We start from the raw sequence: 27,123 nt of genomic DNA on the forward strand, positions 1-27,123 counted from the left end.
ATGAAGAACAGATGAAAGAGCTTCAGAAAGAGTTGACTTTAGAGAAAAAGCAAAGGTTAATGATGGCAGAAGGGTCGGTGGTTATGCAAACATGCATGGAAGAAGAGCAGAAAGCAATGCAAAATGAGCTAGAAATTATCAAGAGAAAGCTAGAGGAGGCGGAGAAGGTAAACGCCGAGTTGAACGACCTCCTCATAAACATGGGAGAAGAAGCTGAAGCAGAGAAACAGACACTCCTCAAGCAGATAGAAGAGCTGAGAGGACAGCAGTCAGAAGAGCAAACAGGCACAGGGTTGGCAGCCATGGAAGGCATAGACCTAGAGAATGAGGCAGATCCTCTGGTGGACACACCCATGCAAGAGGAAATCCTAATAGGACCCTCTCAAGAGCCGCAAGATCTGACACAAGAAGAGGAAGAGAAGCTGTGCAAGGCCATAGAGGCAGAAATCAGAGAAACGGCCAAGGAAGCCTTGGAATGGGAGCAGAGGGTTTTTAAATCCATGACCATTCAATAGATCGATGCCAGCAACCTCCGACGTGAATAGCTACAGCCATCTCTTCCATATCCTTTGCTAAAATATGAAGCCACCACCATCACAAGAGGATCAGAGAAGAGCCAACAGTGCCACTCTACATAGCACATATCTCCAAGCCTGAAGGGGCAAAGTTGATAGTCGACTCCCAGCCCAGGTCGAGAAAGGCATGGCTGACGAAGTATCCACAGTACCTAATCCATTTGGTAGAGGCACCCAAACTCATTAGAGATAACTTAAGCTTCTGCCCTCTACCAAGGATACGGATGTGGAAGGCCCAGGAGATACTACAAAGAAGCCAACCCACTTGGCTGAACTATCCGAAGCTGCCAGGCTTGAAGGCAGGCGAGAGAATAAGTGCTCAATACATGGTGAAAACCCTAACGGGCGCCATCAAATTGTTCACTGGCTCGCCCGACCTTTCTTTCATAATGATGAGGATGATCTGCAAAACCCTTTTGGCAGTCTTCAAGATGTTCAAACTGGGTCAGGTGACAGCCATTATCTTCTTCTTTCAAGATACTTACAGATGTACATATGATCTGTCTTGTCAGCCTTCCAAGGAGGCGATACATACATTGTATCAACGGATAATGTTTCTGCCATCCTATCACCTCCAGGCCTTTGAAGAAGCGTTCTACACCGGCTTCTTCACCATCAACACTGATATATTCGGCCCAACACTGCTCGATTTACATGCAAGATACGAGTCGCTGCTCAAGATGCGCGAAATCATAAGATGAAGAAGCAGCTCAACAGCCATGTCGGGGATGACATGAGCAAGGAGGGGGGAGTGTTAGCAGCTGGACACACCCTACGAAAACTGACTACTCGACAAATTATCATTTTTTGTAATTATTCATTTATTGAGAAAACTCGACATTTCACCTTGTAAATATTAGGGCTTACAGAAGTTTCCAGATTGTATCCCAATTTTGACATTTAGATGGAGTAGATGGTTGATTTGGAACTTTAGGGTTTGAGAATTGTAAGGTGTTTATACCACTTTTTGACCTTAATGAAAAACCTTTTGTCATTTTTTAAAAGTTTGAAGTATGTGAGTGAGCGTACTGTGTACGAGAGAGAGTGTGAGCTTCATCTTGACGCTACGTGTGCACCTGTGGTCGGAATCGAGTGCGGAGAAGTGTAACGTGTTGCCCCCAACGAGAGCTATGCGCTGATACCTACATTGCACGCGTACGGTCCGGTTTTGCGAGCTCCATCTACGAGATTCATCTGGTGATTCGGTGAGCATACATTGTTCGATTTTGCATTGCAGCATATCCACGCATTCACATTGAGTAGAGCTACACATTAAGCACTTTAGATTTTGGAAACGAAGACCTGCAAATTTCGGCCAGACATCCTACGTGATTTTGCACCGGGTGTTTTGGGTTGGGGTTTTGGTTCATAGACCTTAGGGAGAGCGACCTATTGGTGTTAGTAGGGTCTCCTTCAAGTTCTGTGGTGTTTCGAGATTGTTAGATGGGTGTTCGGCTCTAGAAAGCGTTGTAGGAAGTTTCCTCTTATGCACTCTTGAAGACTGTGACTTAGAAATTGGGTAGAGACCTCTGTAGGAATTAGTTAGGAGTCGGTCGAGTGTAGGTTGACACCTTATGCTTGCTTCCACATGCATGCGGGTTGAGCTTCGTCCTTGGCTGACAAATCTTGTTAGGTGAGTTCTCGTTGTGCTGGCGTCCTTCGTGACGTATCCGTCCAACACTCCACAAATCCACCAAACAAAGCACACCTAATTCCACGGTATGTCTCCACCCTCACACACACACACACAACCTCTCAATCTCACTCTCTCACACGAAACATCGTCAGTCCGGGGGGGCACACACTTCCACACTACCGGCACCGAGGGGAAACACCAAAGCAGAAGAAAGAGCAGGGGGAAGGGGAAACGACAACAAAAACGGGCAACAGTGTCTTGATTACGCTTCACAAGGCATGTACAAAGGCTTGCACTGCCATCACCATGGCCATTTTAAAGAAAAAGTTACAAAGGGATAGGTTTGTCAGAGAACTCCACTTTGTAGACTTCAAATGGCACAAAAAACCCCTAATTTGATTAAAATTTGACTTTTATAAGGGGGGGCTTCAACTTTGGAAACTACACTTCAATTGGTCCATCTGGAACCTTGATTTAGTATTTCTTGGAAGGGGTAACCGCTTTGCTTTTCTCTCTTCTCTCTTGCCCTTTTTGCACTTGGGGGAGGGGGGGGGGGGGGGGGGGGGGGCATTAGAGACATCGCTATTGCCCCCTAGGCAATTTTTTATATTTCATTTTTTTCCTCATTTTTTACCCCTTTTGGGGAGCTTAGCTTGCACTCTCCTTTGACTTACTTCTGACCGTCTTTGTCCAGTTTCCACCTGCCGTCTTCTCTCTCTATTTCTCTCGCCTCCTTCTCCCTTTTGGTCCCGGCCTCCCTACTCAGTCTTGTTTGGTCGGCCTTGGATTGGCCTTGTACACCTAGCGGCCCCTTTGGGCTAGGCGAGCTTTGAGCTCCTTCTCTCTCTCTCTCTCTCTCTCTCTCTCTCTCTCTCTCTCTCTCTCTCTCTCTCTCTCTCTCTCTCTCTCTCTCTCTCTCTCTCTCTCTCTCTCTCTCTCTCTCTCTCTCTGGTTCACTGTCCACGGGACTACCTCCTATTATGCACCGGGGAGGGGGCCATTAGCGATGTCGCTATTGCCTCCCCTCTTGCCTTCAAAAGGTAGGGCCTCTAATGGCCGTCCGCGGGAATGGACGGTAAGGGCACCTGCCACATCACCACTACAACCACCCGCTACCTCCACTTCCTCCTCATGTGGGCGCGCGCCACTGGCGCCACCCCTCACCACCAAAACAGTCCACCAGAGCCGCCCCGCACCACCGTGCACAACCAGAACAGCACCCCATGGGGATCCGCCATCACCACACGCAAGGGGGAGCTCCCTCTCCCCTCACTACACACTGTGAGAGGGGCACAGCCCCGTATATGTACACCATGCCACAGGGCGAGCATTGGGCATGTGGGGTTTTGCATGCACCATGTGGTGTTCCCTGGTTCCACACACCCTTAGGGGTCCATATTTCACTCAAAAAAATCCATTTGAAATCAATTCCTTCCTCACCTTTTGAATGCATGCCATGTCCTACTCAGTAACCCAATGATCGGAGTGCTTTAATTTCCCCGCTCTCCAAACTTCAACTTTCCCGGGCCCTTGATTTGAGGCGACCAATATTTAAAAAAACCATCTGCAAATACTTCACCCTCAACAGCTCCCAACTTCATCTGGCTGTATCTTGCTGACCAAGCATCCGATGGATGAACCATTGATTCGTGCTACCTTCACATGATTCACACCATCACTGAGAACCTTGGCAAGACCAGAAAGATGCTAGATGGTGCATCCTCCGATGCGGGCAAGTGGGCACAGACACAACCCCTGGAAAATCTTCAACTGATCATAACTTGCTATCTGGAGCTCTGATTCGCAATCGAAGAAGACATGCATGCTCCATAATTCAAGCTCTATGCATCTATTTGCTGACATCTGCCTGGGCCATCTGTCCCTAGCTGCCCTGCCTATCGGGGATCTGCAACACCTTCTAACTTTGAACTGCAATATCTTGAGCACCGGGGCTCTGTTTGATGAACCGTCTGGATCGGCTTCTACATCCCAAAGCATTGACTCGGCTCTTTGGACACCTTTACCTGCTATCTCAATTGGGCTCATCTTGAAGCTTTTTTGGCCTAAAAAACCACATTGAGGATACACTCCCACTATCCTTTGGCTGCACAGGACCCTAGTACCTGCCCTAGCCTTCTGCATTGCACCTGCCTGCAGCCTTTGCTTGGCATAGACCACTTTCTAGCTCGGACCGACTTTGGCTGCACCATCATTGCCCAGGCCCCTCGTTGAACATTTATGTTTGACCAAAAGCATATGTACAGAACTTTAAAACTGGCACACCAAACTGAGAATTGAAAGCACTCGCAAAAACTGCAACCATATGTACAAGCTATGTACAAAAACTATGTCTTTCTTCTCGCACACCGCATGCTTTAGGTGGGTTTCCCACCCCCCTTGGCTACAATCTAATGCACCTCAGGCACTAGATTCCTCTCAAAATACAACTTGAGCCACACACCGTTCATTGTGTTCCTAAGAAGCTTGCCATTTGCCCTTACCAACTCATAGGTCCCATTCGAAAAGGCCTTTTGCACTTTATACGCACCCGCCCATTTCTTTTTGAACTTCTTCTGGAATGTGAAATCTAGGTAGCTTTTGTACTTCATGACCAGGTCTCCTTCCTCTATCCTTTTGTCTGGCAGGTTTTGATTGAACTTGGCAACTCGCTTCTCTCTCTATTTCACATAGTAGTCTGTTGTTGTCTCTCTTTCCATCTCCAAAGCCTCCAAACTGGTTATCCGATCCTGTAGAACTCCTTGTTGAGTGGAATTGATATGCCACATACCCTTTAAATCACCCAATTGCGCATGTACCGACAATGCAGTCTCCTTACCATAGACTAGCTTGAATGGGGTGAAATTTGTAGCTACTTTATAGGACGTTTTATACACCCACAGACACTTCTCTAGATTTGTTTCCCACTCAGCTTCCTGCTTGTACATGTACTTTGTTAACATTTTGACAATTTGTCCATTAGCACTCTTGACTAGACCATTGCATTGGGGGTGATAGTGTGAGGAAAACCGATGTTGAATCTTTAGCTTTTCCACTAATGCACTCATGAGCTTGCTTCTAAACCCCTGACCTCTATCAGAATCTAACACCCATGGAACACCAAAATGGCAACATATTTTATCGAGCACAAATTGAGCCACCACATTAGCATTTACTTCCTTCATAGCCTTGGCTTCGACCCACCTTGTAAGGTGGTCAATGGCTACCACCACGTACTTCTTACCGCTTGTAGACTTTGGGAGAGGGCCTATAGCATCCAAACCCCACTTCTCAAAAGCACTCTGTGCGATGATGGCACCTTGTGACTCCGCTACCAGTCGTCTTTCACCTATAGTCTAACAATCATGGCACGTCTTGCACCAGTAATGCACGTCCTTCACTATGGAAGGCCACCAAAAGTCTGCTCTAAGCACTTGAAACATAACCTGTTCTTTGCCCTGATGCCCACTTTCTTTGTGGCATTGCTCCAGCACCATACCTATCTCTTCTTTGTACAACACCCTTCTTAGCACTCCGTCACGCCCATAGTTCATGAGATCTTCACCTAGAGTGTAAATTTGCGGGCCTTCAGTACCACTCTTTCCTTTTGCAACTTGGACAAACCCTTTGAACACTGCCATGTACTAAAAAATCCTTCAATCTCTTTGAGAGACTCCCTACCTGCATAAGTGGTTGGGGCCACATATAGACCTGCAACATGCACCTGCACTTTGCTACTTGCTAACTGATCCGCCTCTTGGTTCTGCTCTCTTCTCACATGCTTGAATTGAACCTCTTCAAAATACTTTAGCATCCTCTTGATGGAAAAGAACCAATGCTTCAAAGAATCCCGCTTTACCTGCCATTGGCCTAGCAGTTGCTTGATGACTAGCAACCCATCTCCCTTCACCACCAACCTCAAAATGCCAAACTCTATACACTACTTCAAACCCAAATATAGAGTGAGATACTCCGCCTCGTTATTGGTGTGGACATCCTCCATATCATACACCTTCAAAAATATAGCTTTGTCATGAGGGTCGTGTATCACCACACCTCCTCCTGCCTACTGTACTACCCTTTGATACGCTTTGGCGAATCACATTGTAAAAGCATTCTCCAAATCAGGCTCCTCCTTAGCTTCATCTCACACCACTCTTGGATAGGTCAGCAAATTGATGGCCTTGCTGACAAGAATATCCGCCAAGTGAGACCGACTCGAGTGATCTACCTTGAACTCGAACTCAAACTCTTGGGGTTCAACTCCTTCTTCATCAAGCCTTTTAAAGCATAATTGTAGCTTTGATAGGTGCTCTAATCTTCAATTGTAGCAGCCTATATCATCCATGAAGAGCCTGATAAAGCGGCCCAGGTATGGACCAAATACCCTGTTCATCCAATCTTGGAAGGTGGCATATGCATTCACCAATCCAAATGGCATCCTGCAGTAAGAGAAACAACCTCATGGAGATATGAATGTGGTCTTCAATTGGTCTTCGAGTGCAATCCCTATCTGAAAATACCCCAAAAAGCCATCCATAATTGAGTATCTCTCGTGCCCAGCCACTTGGTTTAGGATCTCATCTTAAAATGGTAATGGATAGTGATTTCTCTTAGTTGCTGCATTTAATGGCTTGTAGTCGACACACACCCTCCATTTCCCATTCTTCTTAGGGGATATAACCACTAGTGACACCCACTCTGACTCTTTCATAGGGTATATAATGCCTGCATCCAGCAACTTATTAATCTCCTACCAAAGGGCCTCCTTTTAGATTTCGCCTAATCTTCTCAGCTTTTGTGCTTTAGGCCTATGTCCCTCCTTGAGAACAATCTTGTGCTCTACCCCTCTTGCACCATGCAAATGCTTGTAATCCATCGCAAATAGGTTTGGATCGGACTCACACATCTCAACATAACCCTCCTTTTCACCCTTGGTCAAATCTTCACTCAACATGCTTGAAACCTCCTCTAAGCTTAAACCATGAGCTTGAGGCTGCATACCTTTCTCTTTAGGAGGGGAGTCGTCTATGGTGACTCCGAACAAGTCTGCGTCTATCTTCAGCATGTCGGCCTCGCTCTCTTCTTCCTTTGTGCTGGTGTAGCCTTCATCATAGCCTGTCTATGTCTCGTACTCGTAGCTCGTCATGTCGCCTTCATCTTTAGCTACCATAGGACGAGAACTGCTCTCCTTGGTCTTCAAATCTAGCACGATTTGTCTCCCCTTCTCTTTGTCGGGCAAGGTGAACACTTTGCTTTCCGAATCTTGCTTAGCACCTATCGCCAAAAGCCATGGCCTACCCAAAATAATCGGATAATCATTATCTCTCGCCTTCATTACAAAAAAGTCTATCAGGCACTCCATGCCCATCACCTTGACCTTCACATCCTGAGCCACACCCAGACACATGTCTTTAGTATGGTTGGCCATCCTCATGTGCACATTCGACTTGGCTACTACCTTGACTCCCGTCTCTCTCATTACTGCTTCCGTCATGACACAAACCTGCGCTCCACCATCTATGTAGGCCTATATCTGCATCCTCTTTTCTATAATCGCATCCACTAGCGAAAGAACATCAGTGGGGTTACCTACCCCTCAAAGCCATGTTTTGTACCGCTTGCACACTTCCCTTAGCTCTTGGAAGCCTGGTGCTCACATTTGTGGACCACTGCCTCCTAAATTTTGGATTTAAAGCTAACAACTGACCAAAAGTAATGTTTGCTTTTTTATTTTGGACATCACTTATCAGATTGTACTCGGGATAGCCACGCCCTAATTGGAAATCCTCTTGTTTGATCTTGCGGCGTCTCCTTCTTTTTTAGGCTCGTGCTCCTCTCTACCTTCATACACCTTCTCTTTGCCTTTGTGAGCTCTGGTTTCCCGCTATGTCTTTGTCTCTCTCTCAACTCTTGCTCTCTTATTGGCCAAGATCTTGATATCCTACTTACCCACCCCAATAATATTTACTCTTGGGACTTCACCTTTGTTTGGCAGAGCTGGTTGCACACGATTCTCCACGGCTTGTTCTCGTGGACCATTGAACTGCCCTTGGCCTCGACCTCTACCAAAAAGCGGGTAAATGCCTCCTCTCTCTCTCTCTCTATGGTTGAGGACAATCAGGTGCATAGTGCCCCTCTTCTCCACAATTGTAGCACCTACCTAGCAATGGCCTTGCCCTGCCCCTTGCTCCTCTTGGCTGTCCTCTATCCATCACACTTAGCCGCAACTCCTGCATTTTCTCGGGAAAATCTTGCTCTGTGCGTACCCAATTTTGCAGCACAACAGCTACACCTCGATTTCCATGATTTTCTTCATGCATAGCCTCCCTCGGTCTCTGCGGTTGAAGGGGGGGCATCGTCTCGTAGCCTGACACACCCTACTCTATCTTCTTCTTTATCTTTCTGCTCTTCGATCATGCAATTGCTACCGCACCATTGTAATTTTTTGGACTCTTGAAATTGACTTTCTCTCTCACCTTACGGTGCAGACACGCCATGAATTTGTCCAGCTTAAAGTAGTCTCCATTAGCCAATTGCATGGTTGTTGCTAATTCCACCCAGCACTCTTCAAAATGACCCAAAAATTGATTGAACTCTTCACTTACATCTTGTTTAAGCGCCTTTTGCTTCGCATCCATCTCGATTGGGGACGCCTCTTTGAGAAAGTCGTGAAGAAACCTCGCCTGTAGAGCTGGCCAAGCCTGCCTTGGCTCGCCTTCCAATGCTTCATACCAAACTTTCGCTTTTCCATGCATCACCAAAGAAAATGTCTGCATTTTGCTATCCTCGTACGGCATACGCAACAATAGCATATACATCTTGAAATCCGACATCCACTCGTCACGGCCCTCCTCACCTGTGAAAATCGGTCCATAGCTTCTAGTTGCCATGACTTCCAATGCAAAAAACTGCTTCTTTTCAATCAACTTGTAGCAATCAGTGTGCTCCTCCATGGGGGCACCAGAGCATGGAGAGGGGGAAGGGGAGAACACACCCGACACAAAAACAAGGGCCTCTCTATAGTTGAGGGTATCCACAGCACCCCTATCCTCTTAGAAAATACCTTCAAAACACACTTTTCACTAGCAGACCATCACCTCCTCAATTTCCATTGCTCACACACTCCACAAATCCACCACACAAAGCGCACCTAATTCCACAGTCTGTCTCCACCCTCACACACACACACAGCCACTCAATCTCACTCTCTCACACAAAACACCGTCGGTTCGGGGGGCACACACTTCCACACTGCCGGCACCGAGGGGAAACACCAGAGCAGGAGAAAGAGAAGGGGGGAAGGGGAAACAACAACCAAAACGGGGCAACAGTGGCTTGATTACGCTTCACAAGGCATGTACAAAGGCTTGCACTACCATCACCATGGCCATTTTAAACAAAAAGTTACAAAGGGATAGGTTTGTCAAAGAACTCCACTTTGCAGGCTTCAAACGACACAAAAAAAGCCCCTAATTTGATTAAAATTTGACTTTAATAAGGGGGGGCGTCAACTTCGAAAACTACATTTCAATTGGTCCATTTGGCACCCTAATTTGGTATTTCTTAAATGTGGTAGCCGCTTTGCTTTTCTCTCCTCTCTCTTGCTCTTTTTGCACTTGGGGGGGGGGGGGGGGGGGGGGGGGGGGGGGGGGGGGGGGGCATTAGCAACATCGCTATTGCCCCCTAGGCAATTTTTTATATTATATTTTTTCCTCATTTTTTACCCCTTTTGGGCAGCTTAGCTTGCACTCTCCTTTGATTTACTTCTGACCATTTTTGTCCGGTTTCCACCTGCCCTCTTCTCTCTCTATTTCTCTCTCCTCCTTCTCCCTTTTGGTCTCGGCCTCCCTGCTCGGTCTTGTTTGTTCGCCCTTGGATTGGCCTTGTACACCTAGCGGCCCCTTTGGGCTAGGCGAGCTTTGAGATCCTTCTCTCTCTCTCTCTCTCTCTCTCTCTCTCTCTCTCTCTCTCTCTCTCTCTCTCTCTCTCTCTCTCTCTCTCTCTCTCTCTCTCTCTCTCTTTCTCTCTCATTCACTGTTTGCGAACTAGCTCCTATTATGCACCGGGGAGGGGGGCATTAGCAATGTCGCTATTGCCTCCCCTCTTGCCTTCAAAAGGTAGGGCCTCCAATGGCCGGCCGCGGGAATGGCCAGCTACCTCCACTTCCTCCTCACATGGGCGTGCTCCACTCGCGGTTCCCATCGCCACCAAAACAAGCCACCTGAGCCGCCCCATGCCACCGTGCATAACTAGAACAGCACCCCATGCGGATCCTCCATCGCCACATGGAAGGGGAAGCTCCCTCTTCCCTCACTACACACTGTGAGAGGGGCACGGCCCCGTATAGGTGCACCATGCCATCGAGCTAGCATTGGGCATGTGGGGTTTTGCTTGCACCACATGGCGTTCCCTGGTTCCACGCACCCTTAGGAGTCCATATTTCACTCAAAAACATCCATATGCCATATCCTGCTCAGTAGCCCAATGACCGGAGTAAAAATTCCACCTGACCGTCTTGGTCCTCGGCTTTAATTCCCCCCGTGCTCGCTAAACTTCAACTTTCTCGGGCCCGCGATCCAAGGCGACCAATATTTTAAAAAACCATCTTCAAATACTTCACCCTCAACAGCTCCCAACTTCATCCAGCTATAGCTTGCTGATCGAGCATCCGATGGACGAATCATTGATTTGTGTTATCTTCACATGATGCACACCATCATCGAGAACCTCGGCAAGGCCAGAAAGATGCCAGATGGTGCATCCTCCGATGCGGGCAAGTGGGCATAGACCTGGCCCTTGGAAAATATTCAACTGATCATAACTTGCTATCCCAAGCTCCGATTCCCAATCCGAGAAGACATGCATGCTCCATAATTTGAGCTCTATGCATCTATCTACTGACATCTGCCTGGGCCATCTGTCCCCAGTTGCCGTACCCATCGAAGATCTGCATCACCTTCTAACTTTGAATTGCAATTTCTTGAGCATCGGGGCTCCGTTTGATGAGCCGTCTGGACTGGCTTCTAGAACACATTGAGAACACTACATCCCACAGCATTGACTCGGCTCTTTGGACACCTTTACCTGTTATCTCATCTGGGATAATCTTGAAGCTTTTTTGGCCTAAAAAACCGCATTGAGCATACACTCCCACTATCCTTTGGCTGCCCACGACCCTGGTACCTACCCTAGCCTTCTTCACTACACCTACCTGCAGCCTTTGCTTGGGATAGACCACTTTCTAGCTCGAACCGACTTTGGCTGCACCAACGTGCACACACACACATCGCTAGGGATAATGTGTTAATATCACTATACAGATACTAGTGCTACTTGTGCTTTGACACTAGAGCTGGTACTGGTATTGGTGCTACATGTGCATTGGTACTGATACTGGTACTATTTTTTACTGGATTGGTGCTACCTAGGCACTGGTACTCGTATTGGTGCTACTTATGTACTAATACTAGTGCTACTTGTGTATTGATATTGTATTGTACAAGTATTGGTACTGTATTCTACTAAACTGGTACAACTGTTACTTGTGTGATATACGGGTACTCGGAGAGGTACTGTTTGGGTACAGTATTATACCGAACTAGTACTCATGCTACTTGTGATACTGTTTCGGTATAATATTGTTTGGGTACAGTATTATACCGAACTAGTACTGGTGCTACTTGTGATACTGGTACTGGTGCTAATCGTGTACTGGTACTGAACTAGATACTAGTACTAGTACAGTATTATACCGAACTAGTACTGGTGCTACTTGTGATACTGGTACTGGTGCTAATCGTGTACTGGTACTGAACTAGATACTAGTACTATTTGTGTACTGTAATATATTGGACTGGTGCTACTTGTGGACTAGTACTGATGCTACTTGTGTATTGGTACTAGAGCTAGGTACTGGTATTGGTGCTACCTGTGTATTGATATTGCTACTGGTACTATATTATAATGGACTGGTAAGTACTGGTGCTACTTATGCACTGATACTAGTTCTACTTGTGTACTGGTACTCTACTATATATTGTACTATCTTAGTACTATATTGTACTGAACTGGTACTACTGCTACTTATGTGATATACTCGTACTGGTATTGGTACTGGTTGTGTACAATAATTATACTGAGCTGGTACTAAGTGCTACTTGTGATACTGGTACTGGTGCTAAGCGTGTACTGGTACTAAACTGGTATTAGTACTAGTACTATTTGTGTGCTATAATATACTGGACTGGTGCTACTTATGTACTAGTACTATAATGGTACTAGTACTGGTACAGTATTGTAGTGAGCCGGTACTGGAGCTACTTGTATACTGGTGATACTGGTACTGGAGTAAACATGGGTGGACCTTTTGCTTGGCTAGGATAGTGTAAGGATAGTGTGTAAATATCCTTGGGCTTTATTTAATGGGGCTAATTGACCTAGGGAATCCTGCGTGTATTATAGTAGGTAATTTAGTAGTAGCTGCTATTTTGGAGGTGCCTTAAATGACACCTAATTATTCATAAATCTCTACGTGATATGAAGAAAGGCCGACGGCTTGGCCTTGGCATTTTGGCCTCTTTTGCGTTAAACCATACTGACCCTCTTGTAGTCTATGCTACTGCATTTTCTAAATACCCTAGTTCTTCCCTCTTCTCTCTCACACACTTCTCCCCCCCCCCCCCCTTCCTCTCTCTCTCTCTCTCTCTCTCTCTCTCTCTCTCTCTCTCTCTCTCTCTCTCTCTCTCTCTCTCTCTCTCTCTCTCTCTCTCTCTCTCTCTCTCTCTCTCTCTCTCCATTCCACCCGCTCTCTGTACGCAACGTTGATGCAGTTGGCCGCCTCAACACTGTGAAGGAAAGTGGCAAATGTAGTGGCGTTGCCACATCGTCTTCCTCTTGAGATTTGGCCTTGCCACACTGCTATAAAGGGAAAGCAGCCTCAGGCTCCCAACCCTATAAAGGTGAGCTTTCATGCTCACTTAGCACCGGTATTGTGTGTCTTTGGAGATTGTTGAATGCTTGTGTTCTTTGACATTGGGTTTTTTTGCAAGGGGTAGCATTTAGTAATTGGCTATATGGCTAAAGACAAGGACAAGCATGTTATTGTGGAGTTGGTGGCTCCGATTCTCAGGTGACTTATGGAATTACTATGGATTATTGTCCGTATGGTGTATGTGATTCACTTGATGTTATAGTACCTTCTGCAAATACTATATTGTTTCTTCTACTGTGCCGTTTATGGCTATGGCATGGTTGGTTTATTCACCGTTAGAAAAAGCTATGCAACCGTTTGTAGCTACGGCTTGTGTTAGTGGTTTCTTTTCATAAATAGGGTTTCTATGTTGTTTCATATATATGGTCCTATCAAAGGCTTGGTTTGTTTAACATGGAAAGAAGGTAACCTCCTGCAATACTGAATGAATGGTGCCGATAAAAGCTTAACAGTATGATTTAAGGTCTTCTTACTACTCGATGAAGGCCCATATATGGTAGGGATGGCCTACCTGTTGGGTAGAAAACTATGGCCTGGTGTAGCTAGAAATTGGTCATTGTGGCAGGTGGATGATTCTTACTTTGAACCTTTGGTTAGGTTAAGATTTGATGATTAAAATATTTTTTAACATAACAGTGTTAAACCTACTGGTTTGTAAATAACTTTGACCTAGTTTTTAGTTGTTTAAACTACTATTGTAGCAGGTTTATACTATTGATTCACTTATGGGGTGGATACCACGATTACTAGTCTTGCTAGTTTATGGATTTTCCATCTAAGTATTGTGATCCCTTAAAAAACATTTCCTCAACTTGGAAGTATATCGTTTGTACTTCTCGTTTGGTAATGAGCTTACTATGCCGTCTAGGAAGCTACTCAAATTGGCCGTACATAGTCTTTCTTATTAATTATCTTTGAAAGCAATTTAGTTGGGTGCCATCTATAACATGTGGGATACCCATGCATCACCTGCATATAGTGACAATGCTAACTAAAAGTTGTGTTGTTTCCATGGGTGCATGTGAGGGTTATCTTCTCAACTATGGTTTTGTTGACAAGTCAACCTTTCAACAACGCTTCCGTGAAGATTCCTCAAAGATTCTCTAAAGATTCCATATGAAGATGCTGATGAAGTGATGAAGATGAAGATGTATGCTGTAATGTGAAGATACAAGCTCATGGACATCATCAAATATCCCGTTATTATCAGCCATTACGGCCACTTTTGTAATGTTTACAAGAGCTTCATATTTTAAGTCGGCAATTGTATTTTGGCTACAGATGCTTGTTGGATGAGCAAAGCCAGCTCATGGTGTTGTAATTAAGCTCTATAGAAGCCTAGGAACAAATCAGGTCATTTTGGCCGGACATTAGGTTTTCTAAGGCTTAGGATATAAACCAAAACCTAAAGCGTTGTAAGGGGACTTCTAATAATTTTATCTTCTGTGTCGATTGGGAGACTACGAGAGAGTGAGAGAGTGTTTGTGTGTGCTACAAGAGCTACAGTGGTTGGAATCGCAAACAAAGAGTAGCAGCGTGTTGCCCATGAGGAGAGCTACGCGCTGATGCTTACATCACGCGCGTTCGTTTGTGTTTTGGCAGATTCAACCGCAAGCTACTTTTGGAGTTTCGATGAGTAAATGTTGTCCTTTTTTGCATTTCAGCATATCCACGCGATCAGAGCGAGTAGAGCTACGCATTAGGCATCTTAGTTTTTGGAAACGTCGACATGCAAAAACCTGTTAGACATCCTACGTGATTCTGCACCGGGTGTTTTTCGGTAGGGTTTTGGGGCACGGACCTTAGGGAGAGTGGCCTATTGGTCTTGATAGGATATCCCTCAAGTTTCGTAACGTTTCGAGAACGTCTAATGGGCTTTTGGCTTGCGGTAGCATCATAGGAGACTCTCACATTCACAGAACCGATGTCATGTAGATTTGATATCTCTGTAGGAAGTACTCATTAGTCGGTCGAGTAGAGGTTGACACCTTTTTCTTACTTCCACGCGCCTGTGGGTTGAGCTTCGTCCTTAGATAACAAATCTTGTTAGGTGAGTTCTCGCAATACTGACGTCCGTCACGGCGTATCCACCGCCAACATTGGCGCCGCTGCCGGGGACGAGGGCCCTAAGTAGGTGACCGAGACTAGTCCTTGAGGATAGAGGTCCCTCTGGCTTGCCAAAGTACTATTTTACATTTAGATAGGATCAGAGGGTGGTGGACTCTCTAGGTCTTGGGAGGAGTCTAGGGAGCGTGTGTCTAGCCTGGATCTTCCGTCTTAGGTAGTAGTAGGTTGTGGTGTGGAGAGTAGGAGTTGGAGTGGTAGATGTGGTGGTAGGTTGACTTGAGAGTCCGTGTGAGGCCATGAAGGAACCAAGACATCAAAATCACCATCTCACATGATGAGTAGGAGTAGGGTAAGTAGGATATCTTGATTGCTGATCTAGAGTACTTTATGCATGTCTTATTTGCTGTTAGGCTCATCAGAGAAGTGGAAAATGCTAAGTAGGAAAGATGGTAAATTGTGTTTGGAACCTGATTTGAAGTCCAAAAGTTTCTGTGATTATTATTGAGAGCTCTATAGAGAATAGCGAGTACTACTGCCAAAAAAAATTTACATTTTAAGACAGTAGACATCCTACACGTAGGATGTCTCTAGGGCACTTTTGGCAGGGAATTTGGGAAAATTGAGGCTACCAGTGGGTTCAGAGGGTAGGTTTTACCCTAATAACATATTGACTTGAGTGTTTTTCCCTATTTTTGTTAACCAAAAGCCAAAAGGCGGAGTCAGAAAACGTAAAATTTCGAAAAAGGTTTAAATTGAGTGATTTTTGCATGTTTTTGCAATTGTGAAGCATAATTGCACCTGCTGAGAGCATAAGGAAGCATCAGGGACACTTCAGTCTTAAAACATAAGCATTAGACATCCTACGCGTAGGATGTCTACAGGGTGATCTAGGCACTTTTTTGAAAATCTGAGGTTACCAGTGTGTTTAGAAGGTAGGTTCTACCCTATTTTCACTTGGAAAGTGGAAATTTGACCGATTAAAGCCAAAAGACGAGAATTGCCAGACATCCTATCCAAATTGTGTCCAAGGCCTAATTTTGAGACCAAACCATAGGATGACTCCATAGGCATGCTCTAAATGTTGTATTGAGTGCATGTGATAAATTTCATCTCATTTGGGTCAGTGAAAGTGAAGATTGAACAGACTTTAGCGTTTTTGGACGGACAAAAGGCAAGAATAGCTAGTTTTGGGGTCTTTTGACATCCAAACTCAAATCTAAGCATACTAGTGGGTTGCTGAAGACTAGGGGAATATTTGGTCCAAGTTTGGGTTCATTCTGAGCAAAAAGATATCCTACGCGTAGGATGTCTACTGCCTAATTCTGAGACCAAAATTCTACTGTGACCATACCATGGTGTCATTTAGCCTTAGATAAGCCTCCTAGGCAAATTTGGTCCAATTTGGAGTTGATTTGACTTGGGAATTCATCAGAACAGACATCAGGCTTCTGGAACAGATTCTTGATCATTTGACCAACCTATAGGTGTCAGAATCAAAAAGTAAAAATAGCTGTGAGTTTAGCACATCAAGGGGAAGCTACAGTGCAAGTTTGAGTTGAAATAGAGCAAAAAGACATCCTGAGCGTAGGATGTCTCCAGGGTCATAAAGGGGTCAAAATTCTACTGTGGCCATATAGGGAGGTTCTAAGTGTCTCAAGGATTCCAAATATTTTTTTCAAAAGTGAATTTGGACCTTGTTTGGCCTATTTACCAAGCAAAGACGAGAATTGCCAGACAACCTACTCTTGGAGTGCACTAGAAGCTTATCCAGCCCAAATCTTGACCTATTGGCATCCAAACTCAATTTTGAGCATACCATTGGGTTGTTGAGCACTAGGAGAATCTTGGGATCAAGTTTGGACAAAATCTGAGTAGATAGACATACAACGCGTAGTATGTCTCCAGCTTGATTTAGGACTCTAAACCAACATGTGAGCACACCACTGTGATCAGCACATCAAGGAGAAGCTGGGGTGAAAATTTCAAGTCATTCTAAGCAAAAAGACATCCTACGTGTAGGATGTCTCAAGGCCATTTTTAGGTCCAAATGAAATTCTGAGCATAGCATTGGGTTGCTTGACTCAAGGGGAATCTAGGGCTCAAATTTGGGCCAATTCTGAGCAAAAAGACATCCTACCCGTAGGATGTCTCCTGCATGATTTTGGACCCTAGACCAACATTTGACAATACCAAAGTCTTTCATAGCATCTTATAAGCTTGCCAGTCAATTTTGGTCCAATTTGGAGCTCATTTGACTTGAAAAATCAGCTGATAGAGTATCCAACTTTTGAAACACATTCTTGAGCATTTGACCAGCCTAGAGGTGTCAGAAACAAAAAGTGAGGATACCTATGGGTTCAACACACCAAGGGGAGTCTCTGGACCAAATTTCATTCAATTCTAAGCAAAAAGACATCCTACCCGTAGGATGTCTCCATGCTAGTTTTAGGGTCCAACTGTAATTTTGACCATAAAAGGGTGTTCACAGTGTCACAAAGATCCCAAATATTCTTTTAAAATTGAATTTGGACTCATTGTGACCATTCTAAACTGAATTTCACTATTTAGGCCATAACTTTCACAAACGGTATTGGATTGGAAAAGTTTTTATATCAAAACATAGCCTGAGAGCGACACTACAGATCTTACAGCAAAACTTGAACTAAGTGTATGACTTTGGCAACCACTTAGGTCAACTTTGAAAAAAACATCGTTTAAGGCCTCAAAATGCATCCGGAAGTCACGTGTGTCTAAAACCGACAGTTCGAAAGAATTGTGAGGAAACGGTCACCGTTTTGAACATAGTTTTGACTTTTCCCTAGGAGAGGGGCTAGTGAGCCATAAACGAGGTCATTGGCTAGAGTCAACCCAGGCTCTGGAAGAGACCGCTCAAATAGACCTAGAGCGGACACGAGTGCATGTGAGATTTTCATCATCGGGAAGCTGAAATTTGAAACCAGATTGGGTCTCTAGGCCTTCTGATATACCATTAAAGACTCCTAAGTTAGCAGATTGAAATTATCTTTTGGGAAAACCATTGGTCACCCGCTGGAAGGTGTAAAAGCAAATCGCGGCCTAGTGTAAAATTGAGAGTCACCTCCAAGCTCAAGGAACAAGTGTGGCCGTCAAAGGCACATCAAGAATTTTTGCATTCATTATGAAAAAGTTTGCCAGCTAAATAGAATTTTGCAGATTGTGTGCTAAAGTGAACACAGGTTAGCTCGACTCGAGAATCGCTACGAAGGGGAGCAGTTGTTGCAGTATAGTGGTAAGTTGCATAACTTATCACAGTGCTTCCAATAGATTGAGGCCTGCTAAAAAGCTCTAGGCAAAGCAAGTAGCCAGACAAGTCAGTATCAGCCTTGGCAAGCAAGGGAGCTAAGAAGTTCAAGCAGTGCAAGCAAAGCCCAGTTCAAAAAACTCAGAGATTAAGGCATCCACAAAAGCTGAAGGACCTCAAGCGAAAAAGACCGACACAAGGGTACTAATAATTTTTATTAGCATTGAGGCAAGCAATTAGAGCTATCACTGAACAGGTACAACAAGGGAGTCAAGACGAAAGCAATGGCGTCCAAAGGAATCAAACCAGCTGAGATGAAGCTTCAAGTACATCCGCAGAAATTACAATAGAGCAAATTTGGATTTATCTGATTGGCCACTACAAAGGACTGCCATGCTATGAGGATGTCAATCGGAATTTGTACATCAAGACAAAGAAAGATACAGAGGAAACTTAGACACTTCAATATGTGGAAGTTGAAACAGCAAAGAATGTACTACACCCACATCCAGATTTCATGGAAGATTTTCTGGGATCAATTTACATGAGGCACGGAAAATACATCGACAATGAGATAGAAATGTTGTATAAGGATCAACTTACAAAACTCTATGCATATCCTCCAAGTATTTTTCTATACAAAGCTCAAGATGGGAAACGGCAAATTGGTACCCTCTATGTAGATAAGGACGGTCGCTACTACAAAGCTGCCACAAATCATGAAGTTCCTACAGAGAGTAACCAATATTTTGCAGCTGAAATATTTGGATCAAGAGGGGAAGACTACAAATCTGAAGGTGGTAATGTTTATCATCTAGTCATGGCTTTACCTCTTGATATGCAGCTAGAAGAGTTAACAACTACAGCTGTCACTGCAAAAATGAGTGGCACAACACACGGCACAACATGGAAAGACACAGCACAAGTCTCTTGCACCGCACCAGCACAAGACAAAGCATAAACACACCAAATTGCACAAACAAGGAATACGCCGGAAGTACCAGTGAAGATAGCACAACTTCAAAAAGAACTAGCTCGGTCTCAAGAGCTACTTAACAAAGCACAAGAAGTCATATCATCAAGCATTAAACAAATGCCAACATCAGATATGGAACCCTCTCAAATGGGGGGAGTTCAAACTCAACAAAGAGACCCTATCTCTTTAAGAGTGGGATTAAGAAGTTCAGTTTTACAAAAAGCAGTGTCCTTTTCAGGAACCCAAGTGGAATTTCAAGAAGCATTGGAAGATGCCGAGCCGGAGGAGGAGAGACCACCAGAAATTCACAATGCCAAATGTAGAAGGTCGGGTCAAGATGTCATTGTGGTCGACAAATATGGTAGGCACTATTAAATAGCCGATGTGAAAAATATGGATGAGTTTACCATCTGTGGGCATCGGGTAAGTCACATACTTGGACCCCGTTCCAAAGCACCATCCAAGGAAACGGGAAACAAAGATTTGGTTCGATCTTCACTCTTGGTGCAAACCTCGCCAAAATCAACTCGGAAACATAGCCCTAAGGCTATGCAAAAGCCCCACGTCAAAGACCATATGCTGATGGAAGAATTAGCATTATGACTGCTAGAAAGCATGGATAGTGATTTGATCTTGTATGCAAGCAATAATGGAATCTATTTTCAGCTTCTCAAGGACAAGACGATGGAGGATAAAGAGACAAAGCCAGTGGATAAACCTAAGTCAGTCGTAATCTACAGGTTCATGCATGCAAAGAAGAGGTCATATCTGTATCTAGATACCACAAGAAACCATTATCAGTAGTATTATGGAGAGTTGCCTCGTCCAAAGGGTGCACATGTTGAGATAGAGAAATATTGCAACCAATGTGCCATTGGTCATTTAGTGAAGGACTACCCAGCAAAGCTCTACATGGAAAAGAAGAAGCAACAAGCCAAAAGCAAAGTTCAGACAGTGACAACATGGGAACAGAAGCAAGAATCCCCAATAAGATCTCCGGAAAAGAAGCAGATCTTATTGCAGAGCACAAAAGATAGGCTCAAGACACAGTTGCTTGAATTCAAGGGTGTCAACAACATTATCATAGAGAATCAGGCTTTCAAAAAAGATCAGTTGAATCAGCTGATTCAAGATCGCTTAAAGAACCTCAGTAAGGACAAGTCAAAGCATCCACAAGGTGATGACGATGAAGCTCGCAGTCCAAGGTTTGAGAGCAAAAGAAGCCAAGATTCTGAAGATGGTAAGTCAACCCAAGAAGAGGTGGCAGAGGTAACATCAAATCTTAGTGCCACGTCACAAGCGAAAGGCATGCAAGAAAAGTCAACGAATGAAGCTGAAATTCCACAAAGAAATTCCTCTACCTTGGACTCTGCAGTGGTGGTTAAAGAAATCAAAGGCCAGCAAAAGAAGCTAAAAGAAGATGTAGCTGAAGTTTTAGAACCCACAGAAGAAAGGGAAATGACCGACTCCAAAATTGACTACCAAGGACAAGCAATGCAGGATATGAATGAATATTTTTGAGACGAGACTCTACAAAAACCCATGGAACAATGGGACCCAAAAGCCACGGCGACCGTTGCATCGGAAGAAGAGAGTCAATCTCAACATCCTGCTACACAAGCTTCAAAAAATTTCCAAGAAGAAAAGTCACCACTAAATGACCTTCAAGTGCTAGAAGAAGTAAAGAGTGACAGAGAGCTTCTGAAATCAAGAATCAAGGCGTCACAGTCAGAAACTAGCAATGAAGACCAACAAGCAGCTTAGGCTATAGACCTTCCCCAAAGCTATATATCAGAAGATAGTAAGAACTTGGGACTTGCTACAACTAGTCAAATGACAAAGAAGTTCAACATACAAGAGGATGAAAAACAAGAAGATTAAACTCTTGTTGGATGTGCATGAGAAACTGAAACTCAATTTTATAGCAAAGATAGATTGCACTGTCATGACTAATGTCATGTCTTATGGGCTGTGGTTACTTCTAGATGATCCAGAATTGTATGAAATTCAGGTACAAGTATCCCTATCAAATGGAGTTAAGGTCACAAGTTTGGGGATTGTAGAAGCTACCCTTAAACTACGGTCAAAGATAGTTAAAGATTCCTAGTAGTGGATTCTTCTAAAATGAGTACACATTTGATTTTGTCCAAGCTATGGGTAAAAACACTTGAAGAAGAATCTGAATCTTCAATGATGGTCATCACGACTAGCTCTCAAGAAAGCCAGCCTACTACCAGTCCAAGATTATCAGCCTGCCGACAAAGGCAAAGCCAAAATGAGCCCACAAATGTCCTACCAACAGAAGCAGCCCCTTAAATCAGAGTCTTCAATCCAAACTAGAAAAGTTCAAGACAGAGCTTTTATATCAACTGACCACATGCTTACACATGAAAGGCAGACTCCAAAGAAAATCTTTCAACCGAAATACCCCACACTGCGAGATCACCACCGCCAAAGGTTTTCAAAGGTCTACATTAAAGCTGAAGAAATAAAGGTCAAGGACCCAATATGGGTAAATCATCCTAGCCAATTGACAAAAGTTAAATACATGGGATGGATAGCCTCCCACTATAGCTTAGCAGAGCAAGGCTGTTATGAGGGTCAAAAGAAACTTTGGTTACCAAAACCACAGACCTCGGCTTATGCGGTAGATAAAGGTTTCAAAAAGCGTCCCCAAAAGCAAAAAATCTCATATTTATATTGCCAAAGGAGACCAACCAACAAGGCTCGCCAAAGGTACGCAGGAAATTTCAAATCCAGCAGGCCTTCATACCAACATAGGACTTCATCGATAAATAATCCCAAAAATGGCACTCTTGTAAATCTCAATACGACATCAAAAACATCATGGGAAGTGCCATCTACAATTCTTCAAGCACAAGGTTACTATCAAGGAAATCAGAGAACCTGGCTACCAAAGATGCCAGGTAAACATTCTTCAATCAAACGACTTCATCTTGAAAATAATCGCAATTTCACGGAAGGCAAAATCAAGGACAATGTCACAGTCAAGGCAAAGGATATCTGCAAAGACACGCTAATCACACGATGCAGATACAAATGGGTGCCAAAAGAACAACACATACCAAAGAAGATTGAAGTCATCTCTAGCTCTCAAGAAATGTCAAGACATGATAGACAAAGTGTTACTGAGAATGGAGCGAGCCAATCTTCTCAACCAAGGGACCAACAACAACAAAAATAAATTTGACAACCAAGGTCACCCAGGTATGGCAAAAGAAACCAATATTGCCACTATGGTCCTTTCAAAATTCTCTCTTCGAGGATGGGAGTTTTGAATTTCAAAACCTATTCTTGGTCGAAAGCTCCCGAGAGTAAGTCAATTCGCCATAAAAATCATGGCATAAGATGAAGGGGATCGGGGAGCACCACAGACTGAGAGTGAGAGAGAGAGAAGGAGACACACGACACAGATATGGGTGGGGAGACTCCAAAGTGAGCAGCCCCCTATACACTTATGCTATGTATAAGGTATACAAGTCAGTGGGTGCCCAGACTCTGGGCGGCCGGGCAAGGCACAGGCGCCTATACCCCAACAACCTCCCACTTAAAGGCGACTGTGCCTTTAAGCAAGGGAACCTAGTCTAAAGACTAAAAAAGGTGAGAGAAAACCGCTCTCAACCGATGCCCACTGGCTGGCTGTGATCGTGTGCATCCGGCTGTCCTGCTCCCGTGTAAGTCCATACACCACCAGACGTACCGCACACGTACTGCAAGTATGTACGCAATACCTGCATATCTCCCTCGTGCACTATGCCATCATCAGTCAACAAACGACTGACAACCCCAACTGCAAATGCTCCCACTGCAGCTGCGATATCCGGTCTCAAGATCAGCATCTCATACATGAGACCACCGAATGCCGATGCAATGCTAGCGGGACCTGCTAGCTCTACGGAGCATGCATCAACATATATATCCTTGGCAATAGGCATCTCTGACTGACAAGGCGTGTCAGCCACATGCATCTCCTGACTGTCCGCAAAAGACGCATCAACCTGTCGTGCAACCTCAGAGCAAACCAGCTGCTCTAGGTGTCTGCTGGAAGGCATATCCTGCACAACTATATCCCCATGCTCACTGTCGAGCATAGAAAGGAATGACTGCATAATCGCTGACATCTCAGCCTCCTCTGCAATCATCCACTGCAAACATGACCACTCAATCTGTTGTGACTCACTAGAGCTCTCATGCTCTAACTCCGTATGCATAGACTCTTGCACAACGTCCTCCTGTCGTGACTCACTAGAGCAAGACCGCTCTACCTGTCTATCCTGCATAGAAGTATCTAGCACAACTGAGTCTCTCCTTTGCTCAGTTACTAGCAAAGCATGCATGTCTGACTCTGTCACCTCTCTATGTGACTGCTCAAGTCGTGCCTCAACTGTGTGCACAACGAGCTCACTACTCTGCACTCCATGCAAAGCATCCTGCAACCCACAAGCAAAAGAGACTCGCCTGCTCTCTCGTTGTCTACCTGGCTGCGTGATCACAGAGACAACACCGTCTCTCCCGTGATCCACATGCAATGGGTAACCTGTACCACTCCTGGCACCTCTCGCAATCACTAGCGAACCCAAATGCATCACAAAATCTCGCTCTCGTAGCGAAATCTGACATCCACAATCTCTAAGCTGACCAATCGAGATCAAACTCACTGTCAAATCTGGTACATAGCGCACATGTCGTAACAAGTAAGATGCACCACTCGGTAATGACAGTCTCACATCTCCTGCACCTGCTATCGCATGCACCGATCCATCGGTCAAACGTACACTGCCAAGCATCCCGCTAGAATAGCTACAAAACCATGCACGATGCGGCGTGACATGAAACATAGCATCTGCGTCTAGCAACCACTGCGAAGGGAGTGCACTATCCACATGTATAGCATCTCGTGCATAGCTCGAGGTAAAAGTGACATCCCCGTCACTAGTATACTCCGACACTACATGTGCCTCAACTGTCAAAGCAACTGAGTCCATGGCATCACTACATACATCTTTGAGACTGCCATGTCTCCTACGATGTCGCATACGACGAAAACAACGCCGTCTAACGTGTCCAGAATGACCACAATACCAACATGTTACCTGTCGGCGTGCTCGTGAATGTACATGTCTCACACGAGTCCGTGATGACTCAGATCTATCATACATATCATGCAATCTGTGCCAAAGTGCTCTCGAAGTAGTCTCATATATAACAAGAGCATATACAGATTCCGCAAGGTGCAAAGAGAGCGTAGATAGTGTCATCTCCTCTAGCTCCTGCCACTGATCGTCAGACATGTTTGAAGGTCTACCTACATCACCACTCAATGGTCGATGCAACCCTCGCTGTGTCAATGCATCAAGCATACACTCTCTCCATGCCGCAAAGTCTGACCCATCAAACACGCGCATCTGTGAGAGGTCACAATCTGATCGATCACCTGTCTCTGCCATGAGCACAATGTAGCAAACTAGAAAGCAAAACCACCTCACCAACAACACCTGGAAACTGTCTACCAATATGGCCAGAAACACAATGTAAAACCTGTGAGACACACTCCAAAATAGAGCTCCCGCAATGTCAATACAAGCCTCGCATGCTCTAGTATCACACTGCAATCTGTGAGCTAATCACCAAGCCCACACTGTGCGGTATCGATGCATACACACGCACAAATCTCCCACCTGCAGAGAACACCGCACACAAATGCTGAGTGCAACCCGCAATCTCTACCTAGATCGCATAAATGATACGCATAAAACTCCTGGGAAAATTTCGCCAGAGTTTCGTCAGTAAAACGGCCACAAAACCAGTAACCAAACTGACTGCACGCTCAAAACCATGAGCAACCAAAGCGCATCAAATCACACTCCAAATTCATGCACCAATCTCCACACTTTGCATATATCATTGCAAACACCTGCAAATCTAGTACACAAATATCTGCTCTACCTGTGACTGCCAAAAAATATGCTCGAGGCATACATTGTCGAGCTCAAAATGCAATCACATTAGTCTCCCTGAGCATCAAACCACATAAGGCATACATCGTATCCTCCCACCTGTGAGGAAACTTGCAGCAAATATCACTCTCACATCTGAGAGCAAGCCATGTGTGAAATCCTCGACACACAATAAACAACTGCTGCTGCAGAAAATTCAGCGTTCAGAATTTTAAAATTCTGATATGACGAGCGCGTCCGGAGCATGCCAAAACCCCAAGGTAGACTCCTGGATCACATGTATCCGAGTCCGAGTGTGCAAAATATGCCAAAAACACTGTTTTCGGCCCAAAAACGCAGCAAAACTTGCTGCTGCTGCAGAAATTTCAGAGGTCAAAATCAGCTCAAATGGACATCACCATTGCGTCCGGAGCGTGCCAAAACCCCAGGTTACACCTTAACCTTGCATAAATCGCATTCCGTATGCAAAAGTTATGCAAAAAACACTGTTTTTGGGGCCCGAAAAATGACCTGCGGAAATGAAAATCTGCATTCTTCCTGCAAGTATGGCTGCAAATAACCATACACACTTGCAATACACTCTTCCCTCAACCTTGGGAATTCTCCTCAAGCTTCCATGAGCACAGATCTGGTGTTTGCTCACCGATCTCAAGCTTCCACCGAAAGCGAGCTCACCATAGCCGAAAGCTCACTTCTCTGTAGCACTCCATCTGTCGTGAAGCCAAAGCTCTGATACCAATTGAAGGGGATCGGGGAGCACCACAGACTGAGAGTGAGAGAGAGAGAAGGAGACACACGACACAGATATGGGTGGGGAGACTCCAAAGTGAGCAGCCCCCTATACACTTATGCTATGTATAAGGTATACAAGTCAGTGGGTGCCCAGACTCTGGGCGGCCGGGCAAGGCACAGGCGCCTATACCCCAACATAAGAGTCAAGAGTCGGGCAGCTGAGCCACTAAATGAGCAAGCATCAAACCCAAGCTTCATGTCTTAATATTTTTTGTGGTCTATGAGTCTAGATATTTAGATTATAGCTCAAGCTGGAAGAGTTGAGCATATTGTAAAATTGAGTCACTCATGCTGGATAGGTGAGCAGAAGCGTCAAAGTCTAACAATTTTATTTGGTGGAAAGGCAGATTAATCCACAAAACACTCACGCACATATACACAGTGAGGAGAGTGAAAAAACCTAGAGCATCAACAGCCCTTCTTGTGAGTAATGGCAGCTCTTGAAGTCAAATATATTTTTGCTTCTATAGCTATGTTCACTCCTGGAAGCACCCATTCAAACTCTTCTCGCACAACATATTGTTTCCCATGCATCTATCTGTGCAAGCATATATAATGTCCAATCATTGGACATTTGCATTTGACACGATTTGTGTTCCACCCATGCACTTACACAACAAAATGACGATGACGAAGTGGTAACAGGTTTCATAAGCATTTGCTCAACAACAACGACTCTGACTTCAAGGTACTAACACTTATCCAATGTATACCCAATCAATAATAGTAGCCATACGGCCATAATTACTTTAACTCGGTTACATCAAAATATAAGTACATATAGCCTCACATTTAATTGTGACTAAAGGAATTTTTTCCCACTGGGTTT

This window comes from Adiantum capillus-veneris, chromosome 19 (assembly GCF_014529385.1).
Source record: "Adiantum capillus-veneris isolate H3 chromosome 19, ASM1452938v2, whole genome shotgun sequence".
NCBI lineage: Eukaryota > Viridiplantae > Streptophyta > Polypodiopsida > Polypodiales > Pteridaceae > Adiantum > Adiantum capillus-veneris.